The following is a 12,744-nucleotide window of genomic DNA, read 5'->3' on the forward strand; positions in this document are numbered from 1 at the left end:
AGACCAGGTGGCAGACATACCAGACAAAGACTTTAAGGCTGCTGTCTTAAGGATCACAAAGGACTAAAAGAAGACATGGGGAATGTTAAGAAAACAATGTATAAGCACAATGAAAATATCAGTAAAGATATACAAAACTGAAACATAAACCAAAAATAAATTCTGGAGCTGGAAAATACAGTAACTAAAATGAAAAATTCATTAGAGGAATTCAGAGACAGATTTGAGTGGGCAGAAGAAAGAACCAGCAAATTTGTAGATAAAACAATGGGAAGTATTAAGTCTGAGGAACAGAAAGTAAAAAGACTGAAGAAAAGCAAATGGAGCCTGAAGGACCCTTGGGACAACACTAACGAGACCAATATGTGCATTATGGGAGTCCCAGAAGGAGAAGAAAGAATATTTTAAGAAATAATGGCTGAAAACTTCCCCAAATTGAGGAAAGACATGAATATAAACTCAACTCATTCTGTTAGGATGAACTCAAAGAGAATGACATTAAGACATAACCAAACTGTCAAAGAAAAGAGAGAATCTTGAAAACAGCCAGAGAGAGGTGATTTGTCACATATAAGGAATCCTCAATAAGATTATAAGGAGATTTCTCTTCAGAAATTGTGGAGACCAGAAGATGGTGGGCTGATGTATTCAAAATGCTAAAAGGAAAAAAAAGTCCACCAAAAATCCTATATACAGAAAATTTATCCTTCTAAAGTGATAGAAAAGTTAAGACTTCACAGGTAAACAAAAGCTGAGGGAATTCATGACCACTAGATCTGAAAAAAAAAAATGCTCACGGGGGTCCTGCAGGTTGAAATGAAAGGACACTAGACAGAAACTTGAAAAACATATTGAGAAATAAAGATCTCAGTAAAGGTATGTACATGGTCACTGGGTGGTAAGAACTCAGAGACAGCCCTAAGATGTCCTCAACCTCTCTGGTTGAGACTTGGGAGGCAGATCAGACAGCTGGTTCTTCTGGTTACTGTGCTGTCTTTGACTCAAGCCTGGGAAAGGAAGGCCATACTGACTTCATTTTCTTCTTTTGTTTTTCTCAGTTTCTCCCTTTTCCTTCATTCCCTCCTCTTCTCTCTTCTTCTAACTTACTCTCCTCCTCCACTTCTTCCCTACCAAATTGTTTTTCTTTTGTTCAGGCTTAAACCTGTGGATGGTTGCTCCTGTAGGGCTTGGGGAGGAGATTGTAATAGGCCATTGTTAATAAATGATTCCTTAAGCTAAAATATCCAGAAGCATTGACTTTAAGCAACACAACTCATATGTTGAATGAAATAACATATTGTCAAAACATGTCTTATGGCAAGATGACATGAACCCCAGGAGATATATAAACCAGAGGAACAGGTATGACTCCAAAACAGAATTCAAGGTGAGTTTCAATGACCATGACAAGGTTAGATGGAGCTTGAATCACTAGTTAAAAGATTTAAATTGCAATCAGATATTGTTTGTTTAAAATATAGTATTTGATAATACTGTTTCTTTTATTTTAAGATTGATTGATTAATTTCAGAGAGAGAGCATGAGCAGTGAGAAGAGACAGAGGGAGAGGGAGAAGCAGACTCCCCATTTAGTAGAGTCTGATGCAGGACTCGATCCTAGGACCCTGAGATCATGACCTGAGCCGAAGGCAGATGCTTAACATACCCAGCCACCCAGGCACCCCAATAATATTGTTTCTGCTTAGAAACAATTTTTTTCTAAAATTGTACTAAGTTTTCAAAGAAAATAGGGAATTCTTTACTTTAAATCTGAGTCCTATGGTTTAGACCGTGGGGTCCTCCCCTGGGATTCGATTTTCTTCTTACTAACAGTGTATGCTAGCAGTCTACCAATTAAGTAGGAGGAAATTATTGCTCGAGCTCCAAACCTGCCACCTCTAATTTATCAGGTTCCAGCATTACAGAGTTAGTTCTTTTCCTGAAAAAGCACTCACGGTGTGGCACTAGGGATGCAAAGATTAAGGATAAAGAGAAATAATTAAAAAGCAGGATTTAGTTTCCCTTGGTCCAAAGAGAGATGTAAAGATATGAAGGGTGCTGCCTCTGGAGTCAGGCTACTGAATTTTCTGTACTTCAGTTTCCATATTTGAAACAATCTATCTTATAGGGTTGTTAGGAGGACGAAATGAGATCTTGCCTCCATATCACTTAGCCTGGTGGCTGTATTACAGTAGGTATGCCAAAACCATATGACTAGCTTTATTAGGGTAATTTCCATTGGTCTTTTGCCTAGATGACCGTTGCTAAATTAAATTAAAAAACAGATATTTGAACACTGGTTTGTACAAATCTTACTATCATGTCTCATTTAGTACTGAGAGTAAAGTGTCCTCATAAACTAAACTACAAGACCCATACTTGCCACGTAAATTGTATTGACACTTTTTAGGAAATTTTAAAGCAAAACTCTCCCTAATTCTTAAACTGATATCATTATGATTAAGAACTGTAGGCAGCTTGTGCTACATTTCATTACTGATTAATAGTTTAAACAAATATTAGTCAGTGAGGCCCAAAGGAGAAGGAAACTGACTTTAAAAAAAGGAAAAAAGTAATACAATATTTAATTCTTAGTCTAGAATTTTGTTTCTGTAAAGTGACTTCTTTTTTACTGTCTTCTGATCCTTGTGCTGACAACAGTGGTGTAACAAGTTGGAAATTTGTGAACTAACCATATTGTATTGTTTAACTTCTTTTTTGAAGTAATTGCATAATGCTGACATTTTTACGATCCTGTTAAGTTAGTGACTTGAACCACCTGTTATATTTTCTTAAGAAAAACCATTTGTAAGCTTTTTGCTTAGTGATTTGATTGGGCATGCAACATTTTAAGAGGTTTTGTTTTCTTTTCTTTTGGTAAGAGAGTGTCCACAGAGGAATAGTATAAACTTTTCAAGGTAAAGGATACTTATGAGCTGACAAAAACCAATTCTGGCTTTGCCAAGATGTTACACTAACAGAAATTCTTACAATTGGGGTAAATGTTAGAGGCTATGTTTGTTTGAAAACCTGGTTATATACACACGTAATTGCTGTGTACCTTAAAGTAATGACTTACAGGTTGACTGTCAACTTATCCAAATACTGAAAGGCTCTTCATCCTTAATTTATCTTGACTTTTAGGCTTAGTTTGGAACAGCTAAGAGATTAGCAAAATTGATTATTTTTATGATTTCCTGAAAGCAAATCAAATGTACTAGAAAAATCAGCATCACCTGGTAAGGCAGGACAAAATTTAAAATATTCTTCATTGGTATTGATAATTTATAGTTTCCACATTACTCCAAATAATTCAATGGAGCCTGAACACTAAAAAAGAAAAAGGAATATAATGAGATAATAAATTCCCACAGACATACACATATTTCTAAATTATTACCTGTTCAGGTTTATGTAGACAAAACGTCTAGATATCTGGCTTGAAAAGCTTTTCAAGTTTATATTTGTGTTAGGTGAGCAGTATTTTTTTTAAGTCCCGGGATTGTAAATGGCTTATCCCTTAACCCCATTGAAAAAGATGTTACCCTAAAAATTGCCCCAGGCAAAAAATTAAATTCAGCTGATTCTAGCATTTTGGTAAACTTCATTTTTCTTTAGAAATCATATCCATAATATAGTGTGAGTAACATAAGCAAGATGTAAAACAGTATGTCCAGGTTCATGTTCCTTGTGATAGTAGTCTCTAGTCATATCCATATATTAATTCTGTGATTTGTAAAACAAATTTAGAATGATTGTTTCATGTGTGGGATTATATGGGATATACATTTGCATTTTGTATAGTTCTCTGTTTTTGAAGACATTTTATTTTTTAAATCTATCTATCTATATAATATAGCTCTGCGTGTGTGTGTGTGTGTGTGTGTGTGCATGTGCACGTGTGCATTTCCAGTCTAGAAATCACTAAGTTGCTGGCATGTGTTTCCCTGAACTGACATTGTATAATTCATTCTTTGCCCAACTTAGAATCCCTATCAAAGGCTCCAAGAGTTGAAAACCTTTGTTCACTTGCATCTTTTTATCTAATCTTAAAGGACTGTGACTTGTTTAAGGACATAAAACTCCTCACCTGCTTATTAACTTTTAAGGGTCAGGTCTAAATGTTGACACATAACCTTGATTCCCCTAAATAAAAGATTAGATATTATTTGATAAATTGCATTAATTTGGGCCAATAATATTCAAGAACTATTTTTTCTCTTAAACTCATTATCATATTTTCATCCTGAGAAAACAAAGAAGAGGCAATTATAAGACAAATTTCATTTTACATATATTCCTAAGACAGAAATAGCAATAGCAACCTAAGATGTAACTTTTGGTACATAAATGAGATACAGTAGACATTATACAGAATAAAAATTGTTAAAATCTGTTAATATCAATGATATTAATATACCACTTATTGACCACTTAATATGTGCCAGATAGTTTACATACTTTATCTCTTTCAGTCTTGCAACAATAATTTATTAGGTATTGTATTTGTTGATTTGCAGATAAGGAAACAAACAAAGAGAGTGTTACTTGTCTGTGGTCACATGGTAGTAAGTGGGAGAGTCTTCCGATTGCAGGGCCAGAACTCATTTCATTGTGATATCATTTGCTCTAGGATCTTGGTAGAATATGCAAAACAAATAAAAATGTAGATGAAGGTATTTTTTCTAACTGTAACTCACAGCTACGTATTATATTTAAAATGTATGTGCTGTTATCTTTTTAAAAAGTCATTTGTGATTTATTTCCTTCACTACAAAGCCCAGATGGTGGGATCAGAGCTTTAAAAAGCATGCTCTATGAGGTAGATAAATCTCAGGACTGTGGGAAGAGAGCGCGGTGCCATTGTGCTAGCTCATTCACATAATTGCAAGACTACTTTGTTCACATTTTCATTCTTGACATTAAAACAATTGATATTCACCAGGTCATAAAGAGTTATAGCATAAATCAATTTTCTGTTTTTTGGACAAGTCTTTAACTTTCTCATAGAAACCCAAGAAAAAATGTCTCTTATTACTCCAAAATGTAGTACATTATGCCAACCAACAAAACTATCCTTTTGTGATGTTTTCAGGGAAAGGCAGTAAATTAGAATTAAGATCATCATCCAAGTAGAATGGATTAGAATTTATTTGCTGAATGAGTGAAATGAAGTGTTAAAAATATTCTTTGCAATTTTATTGCATAGGAAGATTATAAAATTTGGTCAGCAAAAATTTTTTCACTTTTGAGATACTAATATAGCCAAAGATAACCCAAAGATTGGAATTAAGAATATATTAAAACTTGAGTTTCTCTTTCCCTATAAAAGGCAGTAAACAATTCTTCAGTTTCTTGGGGCCGTCTGCACACAAGCATCCTCCAAGTTGGTAGTGAAGCAGAGGAACTCCCCAGGGTAAAATGGTGGCCTGGTGTTGACTGGTGGGCAATGATTGGTCAGATTACAGTGGGTATGGACTGACTGACTTTCCACAAAGCTATTAAATTAAGAGACTGCATCATATTAAGTGTAATACAACTAGGAAGAGATGAGTTCCAGTTGCTTAGGAAACTAGGGCTGAATCTAGATCCTCCAGTCTGAGAATTGGCAAGCAGACACAGATTATTATTTTCAAAAGTATCAACCTCATTTACCACTCTAGCCCCAACATGGCAAGTGGGCACTCCAAAACTATTTTTAAAAAATAATGAATGAATAAATAAATAAACTACTTTAATGAATTACTTCATTTAAATTTTACTCCCAAGAATAAGACCTTGAGATTCTACCTTTTTTGAAGAAATACATAGAAAAAAATAAATAGATATGGATTTTAGAGAAATAATTATGTATTCCATGAAAGGTAACACTCATATCAAATTTTGAAACAATAAAAAAGTCTAAAAATAAGAGTAAAAGGAAAACATATTTCATAGAATTATGTAGAATTTACATACGGGAACACTGAGAAATTTCAACCAGACTTATCCTAACTGTAATCCCATGTGGAATTGAAAACCCATCTGCATTCATGTCTACCTGCTATTTTTTTAGCTGCCAATGGAAGCAATAAGTAACTAAATCTTTATTTCCTTTTGGAGAGAGTTTTACACAATTTAAGGTCATTCTATTTTCTCCAGACTGTTGCCAGATTTCCTCAACCATTCCTAAAATGGTATAGCTTCTAGCACCACCACCATCCTCATTGTCATCCTCAGGACAGACTCCAGGTCATTAATATCCTGCAAAAGGTTAAAGGAACCACAACTGAAGCCTCCAGAACTCTAGGTATAGCTGGATCTGTGGGGATTTTTTCCCCATTTGCTCTGGTCCTCTCCCTTTTCTCTAGCCTGTCACCCTCTCTGCCAAGAATACTCTCCTCTCCAACCTCTTCCTACAGTTAAGGGTTTCCTCTGGGGACCCTTCAGTGATCATGATTAATTCACATCCCCTCATATATTTCATGGCTTCCTGTACTTATCTTTTTATTACACTTATCATCATAGAAAATTTATTTATTTGCATTTGTGATTATTTGATTAGTAGATATTTCTCCCACTAGACAACAAAATGCATGAGGGAAAGGATCATATCTGATATTGTTCATACTTTCTATCTCATGGCTAGCACAGTAACTGACACAGAGGTAATAAAATGTTCATTATTCATTAGTTTAATACTCTAGTAACTAAACTTCTGATCCTATAACTTAAGGTGAAATTTGCTTTGCTTTTCCCCAAACATTGTTGATTTATTTTTAGTGTGGGTTCCCTAAGAGTAACAGTGGGATTTTCATGAGATTTTTTTTTTTTGTACCTGAAATCACACAGTCCATTAAAATTTCACACTGCTCAGACAAAAAGAAAGAAGGATTCTGTGTGCTAACGCAGACACTTGATGGAATCTCTGATGCTAGTCATAGTTTTCACCAATAAACCCTGTGTGTGTGTATATTGTTCATGCATGTGCACATGAAACCCAAAAGTCAAAAGTAGGACTCAAAATGCTTCTGTGATGGATTTGGCAGCTGTGGTGAGCTGCAACCACATGCAGACTGCAGCTGGGGGACCACAGAGGCTGCCTGTCACACGGCCACAGGTCTCTATTCCAGATGAATTTCAAGAGAGATGGCAGGAGTGGGGACAGGTTCTCTCTCTGGTCTTGGGGAATGTGTGGCAGCTACACAGGGGTAGAGCTTGGCAATGTAAAAATAATCATGCCACGTCTCATTTACACACCATGCATTGAAGTATAAACAATCCTTTTGTCACCTTCTGCTAACAGTCTGTTAATAGACATTTACATTGAATAGATGTCAATAAACTCCTAATGTCTTGCAGTTTGAAATGTTGGCTCTCACACAACTGTATTTAATGCTGTCTCTTCTTTGTTTAATGCCCAGTCTCTGCCAGGCCCTCTGGCTTGCTGAAGTAAGGTTGTTTTCTGGCTCACAATTTATATACGCAGGGAGAACTGCTTTTATTTGAAAGATAGAGTAACAGCTTAGTGAACCTAAAACCGTCACATTGTTTACACTCAGGCAAGAAGAGTCTTCCTCTATCGTCAGACCGAACATTTACTGAGAGGAGATCTGTGTCTCCTTCCCTCTCCTAGAAAGACAGCGCCAATGGCTAAATCCCCTGACGAGAATGATTTATGACTAGGGTTTACATAGATTTCATTCTATTTCTGCAGCTTACGGAACAAGATAATCTCCCTGCCTCCTTCTGGTATAACTCTTGAGGTGTTTTTGATTTTCTATCATTGCCAATGTGCTGACATATTCAGAGGAATGCTGGTGGGACTCATTCTCTGAATTCCGTCATTTCGGGGATGGAAGGGCCTGTCATCAGAACACAGCAAAGCCACCATGTAGGAGAAGTGAGCTAAAGAATAGTTAGAGCTACTACGTAGTCCTCATTGTCCCTGGAAACAGAAGTCATCTCATGTCTGTGCCATTAAGGGAGCAGCACCTCTCCCAGGCTTTTGGACTAGGCCTGTTAGGGAAAGATTTTCACCCGCAGTTGGCAAGGAGGGCACCAGCTTGAAGGCGGAGTGGTGGGGTGCAGCATCTCTCATTCTGGGGAGAACACAGTGGTGCAGTCTTTGTGCAGCTCCGAACTGAGGTCAGTGTTGCTGAACACGGCAACGGTCCTCAGGCACCAAGACTGCAGGGGTCCTGGGGGAGTCTGCTGGACATTCGGTGTGAGGGCCATTGGGGTCTTTGGTGGCAAAGGCTTCTGAAGTCCTTTTGTCCTCCATGGGTGGAGTGCTCAGCCAAGGGGAACCCTCTTCACGTTGGGTCTGGCATAGAGCACTCAGAGGGACATTGGAGCTGGAGTCAGGGGTGCGTGGAGCTGCTGTAGTTCCTGGGGCTCAGGGCACAGGAATGAGCAGTTGCTGTGGTGGTAGAGCTGGTGTGTGAGGCTGGAGAGTGTGCCGATCACCAACGCAACGGGCCCCAGGTGTCTGGGGCTCACCACCTTGCCTCAGGTCTGGGGCTGGGGATGAAACAGAGCATTAGCACGGGCCCAGGAATGAGGGCACAACAGTGGCTTGGGCCCAGGGTGCAAGGTGCAGCAGCTCTGTGGCCCCAGGAATGGCAGGTCAGAAGCCTAACTTAGGACCCGGGGGTCAGGCCACAGCACAGCATTAGTCAGGTCCATAGATGCTGAGGAGTTGTGGATCCCAATGCCAGGGATTGTGGGGCAGCAGCAACTCCGGCCTCTGGGGCAGGTTTCACCGCAGCAAAAGCTCTGGTCCCAAGGACCCTGGGCTGCTCCTTCAACTAGATTCAACATTGGTGAAGACTATGGGGCCCTTGTTGGCGAAGGATGCAGGTGTCTAGCTGATGTCACCTCCAAAGGTGGTTTTTGAATAAATGTACTATAGCCAATAAATGTGTATACATTATATCATCTATATTTTATAGAAGATCGTGAAAATAATAGTTTTCATATACCCAATATCTAGTGTTCCTTATCATAAAATCTTACATTAGTATGGTATATTTGTCACAATTAATGAACCAATGTTGGTACACTATTATTAACTAAAACTCATGCTTTATTCAGATTTGCTTAATTTTTCCTTAATGTCCTCATTCAGTTGCAAGAGCCCTCAGAACATCAACTTACGTAGTAGTCATGTCTTCCTAAGATCCTCTTCTCTGTGACAGTTTCTCAGACTTTTCTTATTTTTATGACCTTGATGGTTTGGAGGACGACTGGTCAGGTATTTTGTATAATGTCACTTACTTGGAATCTGTATGCCTATTTTTCATGATTAGACTGGGATTATGTGGTTTTGGGAGGAAGATCATAGCAGTCTTTTTCATCATGTCGTATCAAGAATGCATGTGATCAACATGGCATCATGGTGATGGTCACCTGTATCACCTGGCTGAGGTCATGTTTTTCAGGTTTCTTCACTGTAAAATTAATCTTTCCCCCCCTTTCCATGCATACTTGTTGAAAAAGGTCATCATACACAGCCCACATCTAAGGAGTGGGGAGCCATATCCAATGTCTTTAAGGAGAAGTATCCTAATGAGCCCATAAACTAAGGGGACATGTCTTCCTGAGTGTACTTTAGGGTCCGAAGTAAAGACATACAGAAGTATGTACTACTGGAATGTTTTAAAAAGTGGTAGAATGAACCACCCTGCCTCTTGTATGTGGCTGGAGATTTAATCAATGATAGACATACTCTTAGCTCAGAGTTTTATTTCCAGATTACCAACCCTGAATTCAGGGAAATACTTCCAGGATTTGAAATATGAGCTATTTCATCCAGTATCATAGTCATTAAATCTGTTTTCCATGTCTAATTTCCCCCATTCTTTACCTAACACCCAAGGATAGGGAGCTTATTAACAGTAGGAAAAACATCTATATTCATTTTACTGTAGGCCAGTGGTGATTTGGAAACTGAAAGATACCTGAAATGGTTTGTACCTTTATTCTCGTTATTGGAATATGTCATTGTGGACATATAGGAACAGGCTGTTTACTGCTGACTGAGTTTAAAATTAGAGTCAGATTCTTTGATGTTTGCTTGGGTATCTGAGAAGTATTCTCTGAGCTAAAGGCAATTGCTATAAATCATATAAACATCGGCCTAATGAGAAATTACTGTATAGTTGTAAACTCAAAAGAGATAAATATATATGTGCATTTGTACATATTTTTTTATTAGTACAAATCAACTGCCCATGTGAAGGGAAGGCTGAGGTGTATAGAACTTCAGCCCACAGCGAGGCCTCCAAAGGACACAGAGAAGAGAAGTGTCAGGAATTCCATTCTCTCCAGAGAAGAGAAGCAGAAACTAGGACATCAAATATCATTATAGGGTTAGAAGCGTTCTTGGCACAACCCTTTAGCAGGGTACACGTTTGTCTCTCTTTTTGGTTCATCTCTAATGACTTAAATGGTCTTTTCAGGGGTCCCTGGGTGGCTCAGTGGGTTAAGCGTCTGCCTTCAGCTCAGGTCATGATCCCAGGGTCCTGAGATCGAGCCCCGCATCGGGCTCCCTGCTCAGCGGGGAGTCTCCTTCTCTCTCTCCCTCTGCACCACGTGCCCATGGTCATTTCTGTCAAGTTTGATACAGTCAGCTTGCTCAGATGCAGTGGTAAGTTTTCTCCAGGGGCAAACATCACAAACATTTTAAAGAATAATTTTCTAAATTCCTTTATGAGCTCTTAGATAAAACATATAATTGGATAAAATAGAGATTATACCATAAGGATATTCAGTATTCTGATCCTTAACTTAAAGTATGTAATTTAAATGTCTCTATTATCAATATAAATATAATATATATAAATAAATCTACTTTGTTATATTTTAGTGGATATACTCTCTTCTATTATGGATTTGTTTCATATGTTTATCATCCAACCTTCTAATAAACAGGTTATTGCCATTTTTATGCCATATGTACATAATTGAAATAAATTATGTTGTACTTCTTTAAAATATCAAATATTCATGTAATAATACATACAGCCTTAATTATTATTAATTTATTTAATTTTTGCAAATGTAATGGATTAATTTAAAGCCCAAAAACTGAGCATTTTGAGTCACACATTATATACCTGTAATTAATGTTTTTTAAAGATTTTATTTATTTGAGAGAGAGAGAGAGATCACGAGTAGGGGAGAAGGGTAGAGGGAGAAGCAGACTCCCCTCTGAGCAGGGAGCCTGATGCGGAACTTGAACCCAGGACCCTGGGATCATGACCTGAGCTGAAGGCAGATGCTTAACGGACTGAGCCACCGAGGCGCCCCTGTAATTAATGTTTTAAATAAAGGTTTATTTTTCTCAAATTACTTCCAGTAAGTTCAAAAGTTTTTTAAAACCAGTAACAGGGACAGCTCTTCTCTAACCGGGTCTCAGAAGTCTGTGCAGATTACTGGAGGCAGCAACAGCGGCAGGTGGGTCCTTGGGGCCTAGAAAAGGCCTACAGAAATGTCTCTGTACCCCTCTCCTACCTGAAGGGAGACAAAGCAATTTGGGCTCAAACTGCCTTTTCTGCAAATCCTGCCAACCCAACAATTTTGTCTGAAGCTTCTGCTTCCTTCTCTCAAGATCCCATCTCTTCCTAAACTGTATCTGGGGCTCTCTCAGTACATGGGCCTGAGTTTAAATGAAGAAGAACTGCATGCAAATATGGCCTTGGTCCCTGGAGCATCAGTTTAGAGGCAGTTGGTAGAAAGACCTTCCAGTATGAACTATATGGTGGCTCCTGTAACTGGCAATGATGTTGGAATTTGGAGAACAGAAATTAAGCAAGGAATTTGTGAAGTCATTCTGTGTAGGGATTAAGATGGAAAAATTGAGCTCAGGCTTAAATCAATAGATAACAGTTTATTTGTTCTGCTGGTCCAGGCCAATTCTCCAGCTTCATTGGTTGGTCTGAGATTTGGGAACCAAGTACTCCAGATCAGCAGGGAAAACTGTGCAGAAGCTAGAGCTCTGATAAAGCACAAGTTGCTCCAACAGGCTTTTGGAGAGAACATAACTGACTATTCAGGATGGGCCCTTTGAAGGGACAATTACCATGCATAAGGATAGTACTGGGCATGGTGGCTTTATCTTTTAAAATGGGAAGATAACACCCATAGTGAAAGATAGTTCTGCAGCCAGCAACAGTCTTGTCCCAAAACATAATATCTGTGAAGTCATGGGCAGAATGTCACTCGGCTGAGAACTGCCAAACTGCAGACATATTGTCAACATTTGAGACTAAACTTACTATTACAATCATGCCTGCTTTTTTCTTTGAACATATTATTAAATGGATGGTACTAAGCATTATGGATCACACCATTCCTGAGGTTTAAAAATCATGGCACAATGGAAAATTCAACGAACTTCCCCAGTTTATTTCTTGAGTAACATAACTTTATATTATGCACACGAAGCCTTCTAGGAGCCAGACAGTGGATGCTGCATGAAGACCCTTCTATCTTTTATTATGGCTGGGAATTTTATGGTTTTGATTGGATATCTTTTTTAAAAATTCTTATACCAAATAGTATGAACTTTTGATTCCCTTTTTTCATTTGTAGATTAAGTGGAATAATACCTAATTTTGTCTTTTACTCTTACATTCTTTAACCTAGCTACTTTGGGATGGTCTTAGGGTATTTTCCAGGTCATTTGTCCTGTTTCCCAACCCTCCTTGCAAAGAAAATGGCCATGACACTTTATCTTGACTTTCTTTTCTTTTTGTTTTAT

General features: G+C 38.1%; 1 pseudogene; it reads left to right on the plus strand.

Annotated features, from left to right (window-relative positions):
- Window positions 1–12,347, plus strand: part of LOC114206007 (syntenin-1 pseudogene) — a 53,612-nt pseudogene extending 41,265 nt beyond the window's left edge.
- Window positions 12,348–12,744: the final 397 nt, after the last annotated feature.

This window comes from Eumetopias jubatus, unplaced genomic scaffold (genome assembly GCF_037043125.1).
Source record: "Eumetopias jubatus isolate StellerSeaLion01/CBP00866 unplaced genomic scaffold, mEumJub1_p1.0 scaffold_9, whole genome shotgun sequence".
Classification (NCBI taxonomy): domain Eukaryota; kingdom Metazoa; phylum Chordata; class Mammalia; order Carnivora; family Otariidae; genus Eumetopias; species Eumetopias jubatus.